The 21,395-nt window shown below is 40.9% G+C and overlaps 1 pseudogene; it reads left to right on the top strand.

Moving 5' to 3' along the window:
- Window positions 1-3,861: 3,861 nt before the first annotated feature.
- On the top strand, window positions 3,862-3,999 carry LOC140201046 (U6atac minor spliceosomal RNA; annotated as a pseudogene).
- The last annotated feature ends 17,396 nt before the right edge of the window (window positions 4,000-21,395 follow it).

Genomic DNA, 21,395 nt, shown 5'->3' with positions numbered 1-21,395 from the left:
TCTGTTCAAGTGTCTCTTCCAGTCCCAATTGTCTTCTATCAGTGGATTTTCCTGCAAGCAAGCTCCATAAATTTGGAATACCCCTTAAAAGTACTTATCATGTCTCTGTGTCTCTTTGTTTTTTGCATTTATAATCAGATACCTCCTGGAGTTATTTGCCCCACAATAACAACCATATAAAAATAAGGTGGAAACAGCCCTAAGTGATTATTGCATATGCTCCACCCCATCTATGTTAGATGGAGCAAAAAATTTAAAAGTCTAAGCTGCAAAGGGATTGTGAGTCATCGTGCAGGATTCCCTAAAGGTTAGTTTGCAGGTGGAGTCAGTGGTGAGGAAGGCAGGTGTGATGTTAGCATTCATTTTGAGAGGACTAGAATATAAACACAAGGATGTGATGTTGAGACTTTATAAAGCACTGGAGGGGCCTTCACTTGGAGTATTGTGAGCAGTTTTGGGCCCCTTATCAAAGAAAGGATGTGCTGACATGGAGAGGGTTCAAAGGAAGCTCACGAAAATGATTCCGGGTTTGTCATATGAGGAGCCCTGGGTCACGACTGACTGGAAAATAGATGAATGAAGGGTGACCTCATTGAAACTTATCAAATGTTGAAAGGCCTTGACTGAGTGGGTGTGGAGAGAATGGTTACTATGCTGAGAGAGTCTAAGACCAGGGGACATAGTCTTAGAATAGAGGGGTGTCCTTTTTGAATGGGGATGAGGAGTGATTTCTTTAGCCAGTGGTGAATCTGTGGAATTTGTTGCCACAGCCCAAGTCACTGGATATACTTAAGGCAGAGGTTGATAGATTCTGGTTCCAAGGTTGTCAAGCCGAGGAATCGCAGTGGGGACAAGCTCCCACTACCTAAAAGTGCTCCTCACAACATGCGCCTCAAATAGCCTCTGACAACCATGTCCAACTCCTGGCCTTTTCGTGTGGTTTAGCCTCTAAGCCCGGTGGAATTGTTTCTACTGACAGGAGAAGGGGCAAAAGTGGGTTCTGGTGCCTTAAAACCAGTGCTTCCGGTAGTTGGAGCTCGTCAGCCTGGGAAGGCAGTCTATCTAAAACAGGGAAAACTCTGACTTCAAACCTCCGCTGCCTTGCGGCCATACCCACTTATGGGAAAGGCTTCCGGAGTAAACCCTAAGGACGAATCCAGAGCTGGAGTCCCTAAGGCAGTCCGACATTGCTTTCAACCTCGTTCTGGCAACTACCGCGACGTCACTGGTGCCAAGCTGTATTGGCCCCTGCCTTCCCCTGGACAACACCGGTGGCGTGGAGAGGGGAGACTTGCTGCTTGGGCAACTGTCGGTCTTCCACACAACCTTGCCCAGTCCTGCGCCCTGGAGAGGCTGAAGCAAGACTTTCCAGGCACAGATCCATGGTCTCGTGAGACTAACCTGATAGATTCTTGATTGGTCAGGGCATGAAGCAAGATGGAGAGAAGGCAGGAGATTGGGGCTGAAAGGAAAAATGGATCAGCCATGATGAAATTCTGGAGCAGGCTCAATGGGCAAATTGGTCTAATTCTTCTCCTATATTTTATGATCTTATGAGGCCAATTAGAATCCAGGGAAAAGAGGTTTTCACAAATATTATTTTCGTGTGTTGGTCTTTAATCTGAATGAAAATAATTGGTGTAAAAGGACAAATGTAATGCAAGTAACATGTTTTGTTTCTCATTTCATCACAATCAACTATTTTAACTGCAATTCAATCAGGAGCAGGACAGAAACAAAGCAGAGTCTTATTTAACCATTAAGTCAAAGAGGTGCAGAGCAAATATGTAACTGAATGTTATTCGCAACTGCTTTAAGAACTTCACAGCAGACCGACACAGTGTTAAGTTTTGTACTAAAATTTTGCTTTATTGTGTTATCATTATATCAACTCTCATTTGGTCTCATGATTCTACTCAGCAGCATTTCATTTGCATAGACCAAGATGTACAAATTTTAATAAAAACACTTGGTGGAATTTAGGATATTACATACATAACATTATTACTGGAAATGTTAAGTAAATATTTTAGGGGTGTTATGCAAACTTTTGTCGAATTACTTGAGCAATAATTTAATAGTTGCTGTGTTCCAAAATGCTTTTGCTCTTAGCAAATGCACAGTGGTAACCAATGGTGTGGATCCTTCTACATTTTCCCACAAGTGCAAAAGAGACGGCCAATCAAAATCACCCCATTATACACTACTAAGTTAGATTAATTTCACCCCTTCTTTGCAATTAATCTGGTTGTTACATTTGCTTCCTTCATATTTGTACATAAAAAAGGGTGGAGTACAAGATCGTGTGCATTGAAAATATAATGCCTAACACTTTAACAAATCAAATATACCAGTTGGTATTCTGGAATAAAATATTGTTTTGCTGAAGTTCTGCTGACAAGAACTTTTTGCAAAAGGGTCTGTATTTAATGCTACCCTAGTGCTTAATGTGGTTCAGGAAAATAAATGAGTGAAGGGAAAGAGTGTTGGAAAATGCTCAGATATGTTATTTCATCAGTTTATGGATAACATGAGGAGCACTGTTTCTGGAAAGATTTAATGCTTGCATGTTCTGCTGACAGGTGTTGGGACAGAGACATTAACTCTTTTTCTCTTTCCATAGATGCCACTTGACCCAATGAGTATTCCAGTACTTAATTTTTTAATTACAGTTTTTCAGCCTTTGCAGATTTTTTTTTCATTTCCAGCTAATGTTAATAAAGGGCTTCGGGTTTTATAAAGCCTTTTAACCATTATGTATGCATAATTCTGTGTGGGCACGTGGCCAAGTGGTTAAGGCATTGGACTAGCTACCTGAAGGTCGTGAGTTCGAGCCCCAGCCGACAGAACATGTTGTGTCCTTGAGCAAGGTACTTAATCACACATTGCTCTGCGACGATGCCGGTGCCAAGCTGTATGGGTCCTAATGCCCTTCTCTTGGACAACATTGGTGTCGTGGAGAGGGGAGACTTGCAGCATGGGCAACTGCTGGTCTTCCATACAACCTTGCCCAGGCCTACGACCTGGAGAGTGAAGACTTTCCAGGCACAGATCCATGGTCTCACAAGACTAACAGATGCATAATTCTATTGCATCATTTTGACACACTTGATCAAGGAAAACACTTTTTAAAATACTTTTATTCTAGCACAAAAGGCTACCATAATATCAGTTAGCAAAGAGGCAAAAAATGTGGCTCCTAGAAATATGAACTGAAAAGAGAAAACACAGCAAGGATTACTGGCCCCAAACATTAATTCTTGTTTAGCTCTTCTCAGATGCTGCCTGGTCTGTTGGATTTCTCTAGCACTGTCTGTTTTGTATAATTAAATAGCTCAGTTTGTCCTCTATAATCATATGAAAAGATGACTGATGCTTTATTCTTTATTTACTTATTCATTCGCAGACTGCTGGCAATGCCGTTGCTAATTCATACTGAATCGAGGAAGCAGTTAAGAGTGAACAACACTGCAAGATCTGTTGTTATACTGTATATGGGCCAGTCTGGCCAGCAACTTCTACTGTGAAAGACATTTGTGAAACTGATGGATTATATCAACAATACAGTAATGACACCGTTACTCTTACTGGAATTAGCTCTTGCTAAAAGTAATGATTCTGACTGTTGCTCCATTAACTTAACTATTATACTATTAAATCCATTTGAAAAATCTCTTGTTTCCTGTTGACCAACAACACAGCATGATATATGTGTCCATATCGGTTCAACTGCCAACTTTCTTACAGAACATAATAGATTGTTATCCTTTGCTCAAACTCCGTAAGTCAGACTGAAATTTCAAATGGAAAACCTATTGTTAATATTCTCTTAAATTCTCCAAAGTGTCGCAAAATAACTTTAACAATTTGGAAAGGAGACAAGGTTTGCACTACCCTTGATGGGGATGGAAAAGATCCGAATGGCCTTACAACACACACATTTTTAAGGCCTTGCAATCTATTTAGACCCTAAGATATAGGAGTAGAATTAGGCTTTTTGGTCCAACACATCTGCTCCACCATTTCCTCATGGCTGATCCAATTTTCTTCTCAGCATGAGGCATTGAAGCACAGACTTTCCAAGAGGAACATGGCAGGCAATAACCGGCAGTCTGAGTCTTAGAGAGACAGCAGCAGGTAACCATACCCGGGGAATTGGAGTGCCAAAACTTGGATGCAAGTTGGGGCCATGACAGAACCCCTAATCCTTCGGCCGGCTCCTGTTGGCCCGGGCGATCAAGAAGGTGCTGGTGAGTGCCTTCCATCAAGGTAGGGTCCTTGATGACCCATGAAGGAATCCAACTTCTTTCTTCTGGGCCCTCCCAATCCACAAGGTACTTCCTTTTACCTTGAACAATGCAAGGGTCCAAATGTCATTGCACTGTGTAGGCAGATTATCCCTCAACAACTCTGGAGGTGGAGGAGGTTTGGGAACCAGAGCCAAGGGGTTGGTATTCAAGGGCTGAGGAAGGATACATGGAATGTGGGGTGAATCAGCATGGTGCTCGGGAGTTGGAGACGATAGGTAACTGTGTTGATGCATTGCAGGATTTTGAATGGACCAATGTTAAAAGGGGCCAATTATCTGAATTCAAACCACATGGAGAGATCTCTAGTTGAGAGCCAGACCCGCCAACTGGGAAGAAGTGCTGGTTCCTGTCTTCTCTAGTGGCTGGCTTGGTCTGTTGTTGCCATGAATTGGTCTTCCGCTTCTTGTTCTGGGAATAGAGGAGGATGATACCCAAACTGGCATTTGAAAAGGGACATCTGGATAGACAAATGCTGAGTTGTGGTGTGCACAAGCTCTGCCCAGATCAGGTTGTCACTGCAGGTGGTAGGATTCCGAGGCTAGACGTCTGAGTGTTCTCTCTAGGTCGTGGTTGACCTTCTCTGTTTACCCATTGGTCTGCGAATGGAATCTAGATGACAGACCAACAGAGGCCCCCATGAGCTCACGAGAAGCCTTCCAAAACCTAAAGGCAAATGGAGATACCTCCTGGAGGAAACCAGGAATCCTGAAGATATTCTGTAACATGAGCTTGGCGGTCTCTGAAGCAGATGGTAGTTTGGGATGAGGTATGAAGCAGCAGGTCTTGAAGAATCAGAATGAGAATCAGGTTTATTATCACCAGCATGTGTCCTGAAATTTGTTAACAGCAGCAGCAGTTCAATGTAATACATAATATAAGAAGAAAATAATAATAATAATAATTATTATTATTAATAAATAAGTAAATCAATTACAGTGTATGTATATTGAATAGACTAAAATCATGCAAGAAATATAAATAATATATATTAAAAAAAGTGAGGTGGTCTACAACCACCATGATTACTGTATTACCCTGAGATGCCAGAAGATCAGTGACATGTCCATAGAAATGTGGAACCAAGAGAGATCTGGAATGGGGAAAGGCTGAAGCAAACCTTGAGTCTGTGCTCGGGGTTCTTTATTTCTTGTGCACATCACACACTAAGACATATTCCTGGATGTCTTTAGTCATGCCTGGCTACCAGTAACATCTCTTGATGAACTCTAGGGTGCACGCCACCCCTGGATGCCCAGCCAGGTTTGAAGCGTGTCCCAGTTGAGCACTTCTGAATGAACTGTTTCAGGGACAAAGATACATCTGGGAGGACTATTACCTGGATCTGCCCCATGATGCTCTTGGGTCTGGTGCACTACCAGGTCTATGTTCCACAGGATGGATGCCACCACCCTCAACCTGGGAGTTATAGTTGAAGGGTTCTGTTCTCCATTAGATGTTTTGAACTGTCGAGAGATGGCATTAGGATTTCTTGATCCTGGGTGGTAAATAATAAGGAAGTTGAACCTCTTAAGGAATAGGGACCAATGTGCCTGCCTGGAATTCAGCTTCTTCGCATCCTGGTGTAGGCTAGGTTTTTGTGGTCAGTCCATACTACAAAAGGAATTTTGGGTCCCTCCAGCCAGAGCCTCCACTACTCCATTGCCAGTTTAATGGCCAACAATTCCTACCATCATAGTTTGCCTCCACAGGAGAAAGACACCTTGAGTAGAAGGCACAGGGGTGTAGTTTGTGGTCTGAGGCAGGTCATCAGGACAAGATTGTCCCCATTCCCATGTCTGATGTGTTGACCTCCACCATGAAAGATAAGTCCGGGCCTGGGGAAACTAAGATAGGTGCAGACATGAATTTTGTTTTAACTCTGCAAAAACCACCTTGGCTCTGGGGTCCAACAGAACAACGCAGTAGATTTCTTGGTGAGTTGGTGAGGAGCAACGCCTCTGAGCTAATAATTGCAGATGCACCACCTACAACAGTTGGCAAAACCTAGAAAGCACTGAAGTTGCTTCACGGAGGTGGGTTGTGGCCAATTCTGCATGGCCTAGGTGTTGTCAGGATTCATTTGTAAATGTAACAAACCCAAGGAAGGAGACTGGATACTTGGAATTCACTCTTCTTGAACTTGATGAATAGTTGATTCTCAAGAACTTGTTATAGAACCTGCCCGACATGCTTGATGTGTTCCTGAGTGGACAGGACAAAGTGAATTTATTGTCTAGGTAGACAAAGGCAAAGTGGTGTAGCATCTTCCAGAGCACGTCACTGATGAATGCTTGAAATACTGCTGGAACGTTTGTGAACCTAAAAGGCACGACCTGGTATTCATAGTTGCTGGTGAACGCAGCAGGCCAGGCAGCATCTCTAGGAAGAGGTACAGTCGACGTTTCAGGCCGAGACCCTTCGTCAGGACTCCTGAAATGTCGACTGTACCTCTTCCTAGAGATGCTGCCTGGCCTGCTGCGTTCACCAGCAACTTTGATGTGTGTTGCTTGAATTTCCAGCATCTGCAGAATTCTTGTTGTTTGACCTGGTATATTGAATGTGTATTGAAGGTGTATTGAATGCTGTTTTCCTTTCGTCTCCCTCACAAATGTGGATTAGGTTGTAGATGCTATGGAGGTCCAACTTGCCAAATGCTGTGGGCCCTGGAGAATCTCTAGGGCCTGTGTTCATGAGAGGGAGAGGATACAGGTTTTTAACAGTGATCTTATTCAGGCCCCTAAGACTTTGCAGAGCCTTAGTCCACCATCCTTCTTGGTCACAAAGAAAAACCCAGACCCAGTGGGAGATTTTGATGGTTGTATAAACCTAAATGCCAGAGCTTCTTGGATGTAGTCCTTCATGGCTTTTCTCTCTGGGGCCAATAGAGAGTGGATCCTTCCCCGAGGAGGACAAATACCCAATAGCAGATCAATGGTGCAATCGTACTCCCAGTGAGGTGGTAGAGTGGTGGCTTCTTTTCTTGCTGAAGACCTCCAGCAGCTCTGAATATTATGGAGGTACTCCAGACAAATCAGATGCATTGCAGTTATAGGTGAAAGGTTCAACAGGTAACTTGGGAAGCATGTCAGAGGTGGACTCTGTACTGGATTGACAAGCCCAGAAAAACGCCAGTGGTCGGATTGACTCTTGGGTTGTGGGACGACAGCCAGGGATGACCCAAAATGAGTGGTATTTCTGGGAGCGAGTGAGATGGAGCTGGATTGATTCCACATGCCTGGGTCTCTGTACCTCCCTCTACAAATGGATCCTCAACTTCCTAACCAGAAGACTACAATTTGTGCAGATTGGCGATAACATATCCTCCTCGCTGACAATCAACACTGGTGCACCTCAGGGGTGTGTGCTTAGCCCACTGCTCTACTCTCTATATACTTCTCCATGGATTGTCACCTTGTCGTGGTGGAGAAGCTTGTGTGGTCCTGTGATCCCGAGAGCAATGCCGTCTGGAGCTATGCTCCTGGTAGGCTCACCCATGGTGGTAAGGTCGAGGTGAGGTCCCAGACAAAGAACAATCCAACCAAGGCCTCAACGGTGGAACAGGCGGACGAAGTTACTTTGAACTCAACGGCTGGGAAGGCGGATGAAGGCTGCAACAAATCCATCAGCTCTAGTCGTCATGGTTTCCATGCCATTGGAATCAGTTGGTTGATTTGTGAAATATTGTGTGCTTCTTGGAGTGCAACATCAAGTACACGTTAAACAAATACATGCACAGGCGTCTTCACTCTGTGGGCCACTTCTTCAGAACAAAGACCATTATCCTCGACCTCAAGGGATAGCCACGACGACGACTCTCTATATACATATGACAGTGTGGCTAGGCATAGCTCAAATACCATCTATAAATTTGCTGATGATACAACCATTATTGGTAGAATCTCAGGTGGTGATGAGAGGGCATACAGGAGTGAGATATACCAACTAGTGGAGTGGTGTCACAGCAACAACCTGGCACTCAATGTCAGTAATACGAAAGAGCTGATTGTGGACTTCAGGAAGGGTAAGATGAAGGAACACACACCAATCCTCATAGAGGGATCAGAAGTGGAGAGAATGAGCACTTTCAAGTTCCTGGGTGTCAAGATCTCTGAGGACCTAACCTGGTCCCAACATATTGATGCAGCTGTAAAGAAGACAAGACAGCGACTATACTTCATTAGGAGTTTGACAAGAATTAGTATGTCAGCAAAAACACTCAAAAACTTCTATAGATGTACTGTGGAGAGCATTTGGACAGGCTGCATCACTGTCTGGTATGGAGGTGGGGGGTGGGGCTACTGCATAGGACCGAAAGAAGCTGCAGAGGGTTGTAAATTGGGCACTAGCCTACAAAGTACCCAGGACATCTTCAAGGAGCGGTGTCTCAGAAAGACAGCGTCCATTATTAAGGACCCCCAGCACCCAGGGCATGTTACTATCAGGCAGGCGCACACTCAGCGATTCAGGAGCAGCTTCTTTCCCTCAGCCTTCCAATTCCTAAATGGACTTTGAACCCATGAACACTACCTTACTTTTTCAGTGTATATTATTTCTGTTTATGCACGATTTTTAATTTCCAATATACATATAATGTAATTGATTGATTTTTTTCTTTTATATTATGTATTGCATTGAACTGCTGCTGCTAAGTTAACAAATTTCACAGCACATGCCAGTGATAATAAACCTGATTCTAACATGCTGGCTAATCTTCAGCTTCAGTGGGGATATTTGGTGGTTGATCTGCCTGGTTACCAAAGGTTTCCTATCCAGGGCTGTGGCTGGTTGAGATGCAAAAAGGGGGATTTTCAAACATTTGTCCAGTCTGAGCTCCCAAAAATTCCCCACTGCGCTGCAGTCAATAAAAGCATCTCAGGAATGTTTTGGTTTTCCCCATGAAAGCAACATGGAGAGCACCACTCTGGAGTGAGCAGAACTGAGAGTGAAGATAGCAACCATCACAGCTCTCCCTATGCTGGACAGTCCTGTGTTCCCAGGTAGCTAGGACCAAGAAGTCTGATCATGTTCAGCCTCTCCACAATAAATGAAGCACCTCTCCCTCCATCTTTCTTGGCTTGAGAGGGCCTGGTCCAGACTATTTGCATAGGCTTCTTGGAGGCTGGGATTGGAGGCAGTTGAGGAGGTGTTCTAAGCTGGGGAATAGGAGAGGATGGAAGATTGTCAGGAGAAAGAATCTCTTTGGAAAAATCCTCTTTATCTTTTTCCTTTCTATTAGTTGATTATCAAGATGAATCACCAGGTCCATATTACTCTCTAGATCATCCACCAGGTCTCAGGCTGCAAGGACAACCTTTAGCTTGTCGCTCAATCCCTTTTTGAATAGAGCGGTTAGTGCTTCCCATAGAACTCCTTTCTGCAGCCAAGCTACAAAATTCTATGGAATGATCAGCCACAGTCCAATTCTCCTGGAGCAAGTTGAGGAGCTCTATCACCATCCCATGTCCTCTGGTGGGGTGATAGAACACTCTCCTCAAAGTCTCTGAAATGAGATCTGCACTGGCACTGACAGGTGAATCCTTCTCCTAGAGTGCGGTGGCCAGGCAAGGGTTCTTCCAGTAAGGAGTGAGATGATATAGGCGACCTTCCTGTGTTCTGTCAGGAACTTGGATAGCTGTAATTTGAAAGCCAAGGAGCATTGTACCAGGAATCCTCGGTATACTTCAGGGTTACCATCATCCCACTTGGGCGTCAGTAGGTGCAACGATCCCTCATGAGTATTGATGGAGTCTCCAGCTTGAACACACGTGAAAGTAATTTCCTGCCTACCAGAGTTGGAGAGTTTCTGGAACGTGGTGTGGATCTCCTGAAGCATGTTATCGTGTCTGCCTACAGCTGCTCCCTGGTGGGCCAATGTGGTTCAGAAACATTCATACTCAGCTGGTTTCATAATGGCTCAATCGTGCTGTAACGAGGGAGCAATGGATGGTGGAGAACCCAAGTTTAGAGTAAGGTCCAGACTCAGACTCAAAATAAGCAAGATTATACAAACAAAATCCAAAGGACCAATCACAAAGCATAATGGAACTCTTACAATTGAGTACAGAGTGCTCAGCATGAGGCTTTTAACTACAGACTGTCTCTGAAGGAATGTGGCAGGCAATACCTGGCAGTCAGAGTCTTGAAGGGCAGTAGCAGCTAACCATACTCTAGGGAATTGGAGTGTTCAAACTTGGTTACCTGCTGCTGTTCAGTCGGGACCTTGACAAGTGCCAGGCGTAAGCTGAATTTACGATATGTTACTATAAGTGTTCCCATGACCACATCATTCCTGAGAGATTGTTGCTGGATCCAACTGGTCTAAATCAGCTACTGTGAGTCAAAAGTCATCTCTACCTACAAACTTTTAGAAAAATTACCCACTACCATCAGAGCAGCCTACACAAAGTGACATTACATAAAAAGTGTGTCTTGCTGCCATTTTTGCCTTCAGAAGCATTTACTCCTGATGCTGCCATTGGGATCTCATACTGTCATCCTTTTGTAAGTGCATAGATCACCTGCAAATTGACACCAGCCTGTCAGCTTCAGGAGCTGCCTGCCGAATTTCATGTGACCTCTGTATCAACACAAACACGTGTTAATCTATACCTGCATATCTTTATGGGATATAATTGTATTTGAAGACAAATTCCTCTAAATGAACAAAAATGGTTATAATCTATCTCAACAATGATACAGGACAGAGGAAGGAATGGACAGCATAAATCCACATTTCTTATTTGGTCTTGATTTCTACTTAATCCCATTCAATATTTGTACTTTTTAAGTCATTACTACAATCAGTGCTTTGAAAAATTATCTTAATTGGAGTTGGTCTTAAATAATTAAATGACCTTTGCACATGATTATATAACAATAAAGAAAATTACATTAAATTCATTTCATGTGATCTTAAAACTATTGTTCATCTATCTTAGCATCTGCTTGGATGTTTAGCTATAAATCACTGCCAAGTATCAATTAAAATAATTTTTGTAGGTTAAGTTAATTATGTCAGATATAATACTAATGTACAGTGAAAAATTATTTAACTATATTAGGAGGCCAAAGGAAAAGAGCCAGGTGAATCTCAGGATTGATCTGCATATTATTGGCATAATGGAAAACTTAATATTACAAATAACTTCTTTGCTGCTGGAACAGTTGATACCTAATATTGTAAGGCAAAATACATTTGGATTTCCAGATTTATTGTTTTGCATTTAGTGCATAAAAGGGGATTAACCTTGTATGAAGCATATATATCTGAATCATCTAAATTATACTGCTAACTGGTTCTACAATTTACATTAATACATCTCCACAATAGGCAATGTATTCTCATCAGTCTCCTCAGCTGAAATAAATATTACTGTACATAAACTAAATGATCATGAATAAATCTTATTGATTAAAGCTGTTAATAACAAAACAGATTAAAAGATATAATTGCTAAAAATATTAATGCATAGTATTGAGCATTCTATCTTCACACTTATAGAATAAAATCACTTGTGCCTGACAAATGAAGGCAAAATAAAATGCAGACGCTGGAAAACGGAAATGAAAGAAAAACTGAAGGTGCAAGAAAGATTCAGCAGACCAGAAAGCATCAGTAGAAAGAGAAGCAGAGTTATTGTTTTGGGCCAAGGACTAATTTGTTTGTGCCAGGGATGCATCCAAAAGGTAAATTCTGCAATAAAAATTGTATTATGTATGCATATGTTCATACAGTATATTTATCTCCTTCCTTTATATTTTAACCAGTGTACTTGTCTGAACATTCTGCATTATATCTGCTCAGATAACTTTATAAACCATAAAGGATTCTGCAGATGCTGGAAATCTTCAGCAAAATACATACAGAATGCTAGAGGAACTCATTCAGAAGGTCAGGTAGCATCTATGGAGGGGAAGAAACAGTCGATGTTTTGTGAAGAGTCTCAGCCTGAAATGTCGACTATATATTGCTCTCCATAGATGCAGATTAGTTTATACTATTTTTCCTTGTGTGAACCTTCCTAAACCTTTGATTGTTTCCATATTTTTCGAGTGCCCCACCGAGAAGATTCACTGGGAGTTTTTTGCTCGTCTATCTATGGGTTGCTTAATTCATTTTGTATGAGTCATCTGAAACATATGGTAAGCATAGCATGCTTGACAAGAATAGGTTTCGTTGTGACCATAGTTCCCAAAGCTTTCCACCACTGGGGTTCTCTTTGCAGTATTTCTGGATCTGCAGTAGACTAATAGGATGCCATAATTAGTCAACAGTTCTCTTATTGTGTGTTCAAAGGGTATTAGAGAGGAATTAATCTGATTTTAGTCTGGCCATTTTGCAGTTGCTGTTTTCCTATAAATATTCTCTTTATAATTATTGCAATTGTTCTCATTTCCTCCCACCGTTTTTTCAAACCCTTCTTGTTCATCACTTACCTTTCTGTGTGACAAATTAACTTGCATGGTTTTGTCTTTGAAGCTACTGATTGATTTACTGTGTACTTTAGCACTTTTACTTCAGATTTCAAATATCTCTCTACTTAGAAAAAACCTGTTTGGGATGCGATTGTTGCTTGCACAATCAGTAAATGCCCATGGAAATGTACTTTGTAGTAATGAGCTATTTTCTTGAACCATTCCAAATAAAACTATTACTAGAAAGCTGGCAAATAAGTAATTTCAGACATATTAACCTGGCAACAGTGATAAGATCAAGTCAAGAAAATGTGTGATTCAGAGAACCTGAAGGGACTTCCATATGTTGTTCTTAATAAACTAAGAGTTACAGGTAAATGTAAAAAGTTTAGGTAGTGCCTTTGGAATGGTGTCTAAGTAAGTAACTGCTGTGTATTTTGTAGATGATATACACTGCCGTTAGGATATCACTGTGGTGGAGAGAGGGAATGTTGAGTTGGTCGATGGGACGCCAATCATGTGGACTCTTTGTCTGGATAGTGTTGAATCTTCAGCTCAAAACCTCTTAGCTTTAAATCAATGTATGTAATACTGTGATCTTAGAATCAGTTTGTTTTCCATATAATATATTAAAGCATTTTTTTTACAATTATCATGAGATAAATCTAGAATTACAAATTGGTTATACACCTAATATAAACAAAGAACTGATGATGATAAGGACATGACAAAAATGATGGTCACTGACAGAAAAGTTACATCTATCTTATGAATTGTTTCTATTTTTGTCTTTCAGAAATCACAGTCTAAATAAAGTACTTTTTAAAAAGTGACATACATCTGACAAGAGATGGGTTACAATGCACTAGAAGTCAATAAATAATCCTTTTCTTTTGGTTAATTCTGAGTGTTGCTTTTTTTTTTGCCTAGCAGGGGAAGGAAGTGCTATGGGAAAAAAAGGCATGTAGGAGCTGAGCCGATGGCCAGATTAACTATGATCTTATTGAATGGAGCAGGCTTAAATTAATGGGTCAGATAGCCTACACCTGCTCCTTTTTTTTTATTTAAAAACGCAAGCAAGAGGAATTCTGCAGATGCTGGAAATTCAAGCAACACACATCAAAGTTGCACGCTGCGTCTGTTTTTCTGAACACCTATGCTCTGTCCGCCAGAGAAAACAGGGTCTCCCAGCGGCCACACATTTTAATTCCATATCCCATTCCCATTCTGACATGCCTATCCACGGCCTCCTCTACTGTAAAGATGAAGCCACACTCAGGTTGGAGGAACAACACTTTATATTCCGTCTGGGTAGCCTCCAACCTCATGGCATGAACATTGACTTCTCTAACATCCGCTAATGCCCCACCTCCCCCTCGTACCCCATCCGTTATTTATTTTTATACACACATTCTTTCTCTCTCTTTCCTTTTTCTCCCTCTATCCCTCTGACTATACCCCTTGCCCATCCTCTGGGTTCCCCCCCCCCACCTTTTCCTTCTCCCTGGACCTCCTGTCCCATGATCCTCTCATATCTCCTTTGCCAATCACCTGTCCAGCTCTTGGCTCTATCCCTCCCCCTCCTGTCTTCTCCTATCATTTTGGATCTCCCCCTCCCCCTCCCGCTTTCAAATCTCTTACTAACTCTTCCTTCAGTTAGTCCTGACAAAGTGTCTCGGCCTGAAACGTCGACTGTACCTCTTCCTAGAGATGCTGCCTGGCCTGCTGTGTTCACCAGCAACTTTGATGTGTGTTCCTTTTTTTTTATGTTCTCATAACTTCTGTGTACATCTCTGATATATTCATAGTATACAGTAGGGAAAAGAACAAGGATGGTAAAGTGTTTTTTAGTGGTACGACCAAAGGGAAAATTGACCTGAAATGACCAACTTCAACAAAAGATGAGGAGCTACATGAACAACAGGGTACCTGGAAGCAGAACAGTCCAAATTATTTGATCACTTTGGGGAATTGATGTCTGTGGCTGTGAACCAAGGAGCTATTTTCTGTTAGCTGAATGGATTCTAATAGAAAATGGAGATCTGGAGCTGTGTGTGCTCAACAGATTGGGTATCCATTTCAGAGAATACAAGATATGGGCGAGAGAAATAATTTGGTGGGGTAAGTACTTGAGATGCGGGAAGCATGATGAAACCAAACTACTGGCAAAAGGACCAGACAAACAAGTTGTGAGAAAAACATAGTAATAAAGATAATTCAAATTGTTGAGAGTGAATTGTTCCTTGCTAGAAAATGTAGTGGAGACTAAGGATGGGAGCCCTCATGCAATGTCTGCAGATGTGTGAATTTGACTTTGAAATTACTGGTATGAAAACAGAGCAGGTTCACAACTTTATACCCCAAACATTGAATGTAAAATTTACTTCCAGTTTTTAGTACATGTAAAGGAACATACTTCTCCTATTTTCACTATTATGGTCTTATAGCTTGTCATATGAAAAGTGTTAGATGGCTCTGGGCCTCTGTTCCCTAGTATTTAGAAGAATGAGTGGTGACCTCATTGAAAGTTATCGAATGGTGAAAGGCCTTGATAGAGTGGTTGTGGAGAGCATGTTTCCTATAGTGGGAGAGTCTAAGACCAGAGGACACAACCTCAGAAAAGGGAGGCGTTCTTTTAGAACAGAGATGAGGAGGAATTTATTTCACCAGAGAGCGGTGAATCTGTGGAATTCTTTACCACAGGCAGCCATGGAGGCCAAGTCCTTCTGTATATTTAAGGCAGAGGCTGATTGGTTAGGGCATGAAGGGATACGGGGAGAAGGCAGGAGATTGGGGTTGAGAGGAAAATTGGATCCGTCATGATGAAGTGGTGGAACAGATTCAACGGGCCAAATAGCCTAATTCTGCTCCTCTATCTTATGGTCTTATGGTCTGTTCTCTCCAGAATCCATGTTTAACTATATCAATTAACAGCACAACAACTGATTGATATTGACTAACACTGAAAACTTTGCCGAGAAGTTGGACAAAATTTAGTAGTTTTCTCTGGAAGAGAGGAGGATGAAGGAAGACCTGATATAAGTTTATAACCTTATGAGAGGCAGTCTGCCAGTACTTTTTTTCCCAGGGTTTAAATGCCTGATACCAGAAAGGATGCATTTAAGGTGAGAGGGGGTAAGCTCAAAGGAGATGTGTGGGCAAGGTTTTTTTTATATAGAGAGTGATGGGTGCCTGGAATGCCCTGTCAAGGGTGTTTGGGAGGCAAATATGATAGAGATGTTTAAGAGACTCATGGTTAGACACATGAATGTGCAGAGAATGGATGGATACTTACATTGTGTGGCAGGAAGAATTAGTTTAGTTAGGTACTTAATTACTATTTTAATTAGTTGGCACAACATTGTGGGCCAAAGGGCCTGTTCCTGAGCTTCACATATCTTCTATGTATCGGAGGAATATCAGGGGTAGAGACTTCACAGCGAGTGTTAAGAGCATGGGCACGTTGCTGGGGTGGTAGGAGAGGTAGAGACTTCACAGCGAGTGTTAAGAGCATGGGCACATTGCTGGGGGTGGTAGGAGAGGCAGATACATTAGGGACATTTAAGAGATTCTCCGATAGGATAGGAACATAGATGAAAAAAAATGGAGAGTTATGTGGGAGGGAAGGATTAGATTGATTTTGGAGTAGTTTCAAAGGTCCGCAAAACTTTGTGGTCAGAAGGGCCTGTACTATGCAGAACAGTTTTACGTTGTATATATAAAATATATACCTAAAAATTTCGGTTTCATGATTTTGATGACCTAAACATGCAATCAGTGGACTCCCTTATGCAGATACTCAAGCCCTATGACAAAGCAGTTAGTGTTTTGATGAGAAAAAGTGGATATGTTTGGACTATTAGTCCCACACTTCTCTGGAAAATAAATCACTTTACTTCTTTGTCACAGAGTAAGACCAGAAGCAAATAGTTTGTACAAGAAACTTGATAACCACTTGGAGAATCAAGGTGGTCTGGAGATTTAAAACTGGTGTGAGTGGATTTTCCACCATGCTGAAGGCATTTGCTGATATGACACTGATGATCAAACTCGGAGACTTGTGATGAAGTTTATTGGACGGTGAACATGTAGCCTCCCTGGAGAGTCTAGTCTACCAGAGAAGCAGACAGTTGCTGTTGAAGCATTGGAGATGCTTGTCCTGCAGAGTTACTTGTATGTCAATGCAGTTATTAGGAACATGGTGGAATATGCATATGTTTTATGATAAGCATAACATTAAGTGAAACAGTCGTCTTATTTACTTTCTGTTTTTTGATAGCTCTAACCTAACTTTGGTGAGAAGAATGCAAGGAATCTTTGTTCACTTTGGGCTAAATTGTTCTTTCTTTCTTTTTCAATCTTTTTATTGATTTCATAGAATGAAAACATAACAAAGCAAAAATACAAGTAGTAGGAGATACATTGTTACACTTAAAATGAGTAATTGTAAAACCAAATAGTATAAATTGACGAAGCTCTCAATCATGTAGAATAACAATGAATAATACAAAGCAAAAAAAACTGAAGAAAAATCATGAAAAAGAAAAAAAAATAGAAAAAAAAACAAACCCCATCCCAAAACTAAACTAAACAGAATTAGTCAACTAAACTGAAAGACTTGGGCAATACTAACAACTTGAAAATGGGAAAGAAGAAAACCTTAGTGTCGACGACTCCATTCCTCTCCACCAACAGTACAGAGAAATAAAACAAGTTTGGAAATGGTCAAATTACATCAAAGGAAAATGCTGAATGAATGGCCTCCAAGTTTTTTCGAATCTAATGGAAGGGTCATAAACCACACTTCTAATTTTTTCCAAATTCAAACATACCATAGTTTGTGAAAACCAATGAAATACAGTAGGAGGGTTAATCTCTTTCCAATTCAGCAAAATGGATCTTCTAGCCATTAGAGTAAGAAATGCAATCATCCTACGTGCTGAAGAGGTTAAATAATTTGAATTTATCATTGGTTACCCAAAGATAGCAGTAATTGGATGAGGTTGTAAGTCTATATTCAAAACTGTTGAAATAATGTCAAAAATATCTTTCCAATATTTTTCCAACAAAGGACATGACCAAAACATGTGACTTAAAGAAGCTATCTCACAATGACATCTATCACATATTGGATTAATATAAGAATAATAACGAGATAGTTTATCTTTGGACATATGAGCCCTGTGCATTACTTTAAACTGTATCAACACATGTTTAGCACATATAGAGGATAAATTAACCAATTGAAGAATTTTTTGCCATTTTTCAATCGGTATAATAATCTTAAGTTCTCTTTCCCAGTCAGCTTTAATTTTATTGGAAACATCAGGGCATAAATTCATAATTATATTATATATAATTGCTACAACATTTTTCTGAGAGAGATTTAAATCTAAAATTTTTTCCAAAGTGTCCATTGGATATGGGTGTGGAAAATTAGGAGAAACAGTAATTAAAAAGTTTCTAATCTGTAGATATCTAAAAAAGTGAGACCTGGGTAAGTTATATTTCTTAGAAAGTTGATCAAAAGACATGAAACAATTATCCAGAAATAAATGACGAAAACGTATTACACCTTTGGTTTTTCAATCAAAGTAAGCTTGATCCATAGTGGAAGGTTGAAAAAGGAAATTAGATATAATAGGACTTGCTAAAATAGATTGATTAAACCCAAAAAATCTTCGAAATTGAAACCATATATGTAAAGTATGCTTAACTATTGGATTATTCATTTGTTTATACAATTTGGAAGAAGTAAAAGGAAGCAAAGTTCCTAAAACCGAACCCAAGGAAAAACCCTTGTGATGAATTACATTCAAGATTTACCCAACGTGGATTTAAAGATATATCCAAATCTCGTAACCAAAATTTTAAATATCGAATATTAATTGCCCAATAATAGAATCTAAGATTCGGGAGGGCATGGGCTAAATTGGTTCCAACATGGCATGTATACAGGCAGAAAACTGAAGTAGATTCCAAGATGGTGGCAGACATAATATATCACACCTGGACCTGGCAAACATCCAGTAACCCTGGACACTGTCACTGACTAACTGTTGTTCATGAAAATGATCCCGGGAATGGAAAGATTAACATTTACGGAGCATCTGATGGCTCTGGGCCTGTACTCAGTGGAATTTAGAAGAAAGCGGGAGGGGAACCTATCAAATATTAAAAGGCCTAGACAGAGAGAATGTTTCTTATAGTGGGGGGAGTCTCAGACAAAAGGGCATAGCCTCAGAAATAGAGGGACATTGCTTTGGACCAGAGATGATGAGGAATTTCTTTAGCCAGAGGGTGATGAATCTGTGGAAGTCATTGCTATTGACGGCTGTAGAGGCTGAGTTATTGGGTATATTTAAAGTGGAGTTTGATAGGTTCTTGATTAGTATGGGTGTCAAAGATTATGGAGAAAAGGCTGGAGAATGGGGATAAGAGGGATAATAAATCAACCACGATGGCATGGCTGAACGGACCTGGTGAGCGAATGCCCTAATTCTGCTTCTATATCTTATGGTCTTATAGGATCCTGACTCATCCAAAGGATTCTGTTTAAGAGCCAATATTCCATCCCTTTAGGTCCAGATCATGCTGTGAATCAAGCCTCTTAAGTGGAAGGTGCTCCTAGCTGGACAGACAACTTTAAGAGTTGAACTGGTTAATCTTTAAGCCTTGAATTTACATAATTTATTCCACTACATCTGTATGTCCCATCTGCTCTATAACTAACAAAATACTTCTGAAATGTGGGAGGAGCAGCAGATAATTTACCCACAACAGGCTTGCAGCAACGAAATGATGCCCTGATTATCTGTTTTATTGATGCAGATTGTGAGGTAATTATTGGCCAGAACTCCAGGGTTATTCCCTTGTCAATGACAGAATATGTTATATCGGTGAGGGAGCTGCTGGGGTCTTAGTTTCATTCCTGTCTGTGGGATGGTATTTCTGACAATGCAGTGCTCCCCCAGTGCTGCACTGGAATGTCAGTCATTATTGTTGTGTTCTGATTATTGGATTGGGATTTGAATCCAGGGTCATCTGACTGTTGGGTGAGAGTACTCCCCACCGAGTCACTGGTAAAATTCCTGTGCTTTGGTCTTTGCCCACTTGAGTGAAACTCAGTTCAAGATATGCAGGATGCAAACTTATAGAGAAAGCCTACACTCCAAACTTACTATCAGTTTACAGTAGTTAATCAGATTAAATTGGATCCTGGACTTTCTAACTGGAAGACCACTGCTCTACTCTCTCCACACCCACGACTGTGTGGCTAGGCATAGCTCAAATGCCATCTTTAAATTTGCTGATGATACAACCATTGCTGGTAGATTTTCAGATGGAAACAAGTGGGTGTACAGAAGTGAGATATACCTACTAGTTGAGTGGTCTTGCAGCAGCTACCTTGCACCCAATGTCAGAAAGATGAAAGAGATGATTCAGGACTTCACTGAGGGTAAGATGGGAGAACATGAACCAATTCTCTTAGAGGGATCAGATGTGGGGAGAGTGAGCAATTTCAAGCTGCTGGGTGTCAAGATCTTTGAGAATCTAACCTGGTCTCAACATTTCAATGCAGCTATAAAGAAAGCAAGATAGCTATGTTTCATCAAGAGTTTGAGGAGATTTGGTTTGCCACCCAAAACACTCGAAGACCTCCACAGATGTACTACGAAAAGCATTCTGACAGGCTGTATGGGGGGTGGGGCTACTGCACAGCATCGAAAGAAGCTACAGAAAGTTGTAAAATTCGTCAACCTCATCTTGGGTACTAGCCTCTGTAGTATCCAAGACATCTTCAAGGAGCAGTACCTCTGAAAGGTGGCGTCCATTATTAAGGACCCCCATTACCCAGGCCATGCCCTCTTCTCATTGTTACCGTCAGGAAAGAGGTACAGAAGCCCAAAGGCACACTCAGCGATTCGGGAACAGCTTCTTCCCCTCTGCCAACCGATTCTTAAATGGAAATTGAACCCCTGAACGCTACCTCACTTTTTAATATTATTTCTGTTTGCACTTTTATGTAGCTACTTAATATACATATAGATACTTACTGTAAATGACATTTAATTTTTCTATATTATGTATTGCATTTTACTGCTGCCGCTAAGTTTGCATATTTCACGACATATGCCGATAATACCTGATTCTGATTCTTAAATTGGAGTATTTTAAGCAATTTAGTAAATTTCGAACTGACATCTTACAGACCCTCGGAAAATTTTAGTTTCTGTGAGATAAATGAATTCTCTTTGTATCAGTCCCAAATCAAGAGTGTAGCCTCCGGGCAGGGTTGGTCCGTGGGTTTTCGGTGTTCTGACAATTTAAAGGAAACACTTTGCCTTGGAAACGCAAATTACAACCCTTACGCTAGGTGTCGCTGTGCATGATTAAAACAGCTCACCGGTGGTCCGCAGTCATCAGCTGTGTAACCTATTAAACCTGTGCTCTACACTCCACTATAGTGTCCGTAGAAATAGGATTTAAAATTAAAAACAGATATAATCCAATACCGAATAACCGATTTACATATATACTGTCCGCATTTATAAAACAACAAAGAGCTGCATTAAAAAGTGCGGTATTTTCATGTAGACATTTACATGAAAACCAGAGCTTCTGTTTCGTGGCTGTTGTATTGCATTTTTAAATACTCCTATATTTATT

Source organism: Mobula birostris, chromosome 7 (genome assembly GCF_030028105.1).
Source record: "Mobula birostris isolate sMobBir1 chromosome 7, sMobBir1.hap1, whole genome shotgun sequence".
Lineage (NCBI taxonomy): Eukaryota > Metazoa > Chordata > Chondrichthyes > Myliobatiformes > Myliobatidae > Mobula > Mobula birostris.
Note: the sequence above shows the minus strand (reverse complement) of the source record. Positions and strands in the feature narration are given on the sequence as shown.